Raw genomic sequence first — 988 nt, 5'->3', positions numbered from 1 at the left:
GCTCCGCGGAGCCGGGGGGCAGCGTCCTCAGCCGGGCCCGGTCCCCCCGCCAGCCCCGGCTCCCCGGGGAAATCCTTCAGCCGCCCGGGTCTCATCCCTTCGCCCTCCCCTCCCCAGGGGCCTGAGGGGGACCCGAGCTGAGGAAAGGGGGTGGGAACGTCCTGGGAGGGGGAAAACGGTTTGAGGCTAAACCCACCTCTGCTCTCCCCCCACCAGGCACCAAACCCACCTCTCTCCCCGCTACCAGGCCGCCTTCCCGCAGTGTCACTGCTTGAAGAAGAAGGTAGGTCCCTCCCTTCAGCACCCTTGCTGTCGGTCTTGTTTTCCAGCAAACGGAAGGTAAAAAAGACGCATTGAAACATCATTTCGATATTGCGCATAATAAAGTAACCAGGGCGATTCTTTCTCACCAGTAATTTATCACCAGTATAACCCCCCAAGCGAGCTGGGACCCAGTTCTGGGAAGGTCTAGGCCTGGGCGAGGTGAAGCCGGGGATGGTGCCGAGGTGCGGGCACGTCCTGTGGACAAACCCCCGGCCATTTAACCCGGCCCGGCTGCATGCGGGACACGCAGCCACCGCATCCCTGCCGAACTGCATAATTCTTCATCGAGGCAGGTTTTTCAAGTCCGTGCCCTATGCCAGCCAGCCAGCTTGGCTTCCAAAAGCAAACAGCATCTGTAATCATTTATGTCTTAAAAAGACCCGCAGCGGTACCAGGGTTTTGGGGGGCAGACGGAGGGAGGGGAGGATGCTCCCGTGTCGCTGCTCCCCCTCTGCATCTCCCGTCTTCGGGATGGGGAGCGCAGCGGTTGACCTTCATGGGATAACTCGCGTGACTGGAGCTGATACCTATTTCGCTAACCTTTAGAAGAGCGGGCCTCTGTGCTATTTATTCTGCTGCTGTTATCATTCCTGAGTGTGACAATTTTGGAAAAGGGCTATTATGGTCATAAAAATGTAATCCTCTAACGTGCATCTTTTATACA

Source organism: Aptenodytes forsteri, unplaced genomic scaffold (genome assembly GCF_000699145.1).
Source record: "Aptenodytes forsteri isolate BGI_AS27 unplaced genomic scaffold, ASM69914v1 Scaffold110, whole genome shotgun sequence".
Classification (NCBI taxonomy): domain Eukaryota; kingdom Metazoa; phylum Chordata; class Aves; order Sphenisciformes; family Spheniscidae; genus Aptenodytes; species Aptenodytes forsteri.
The sequence above is the reverse complement of the archived record's forward strand: the minus strand, read 5'-3'. Positions refer to the sequence as shown.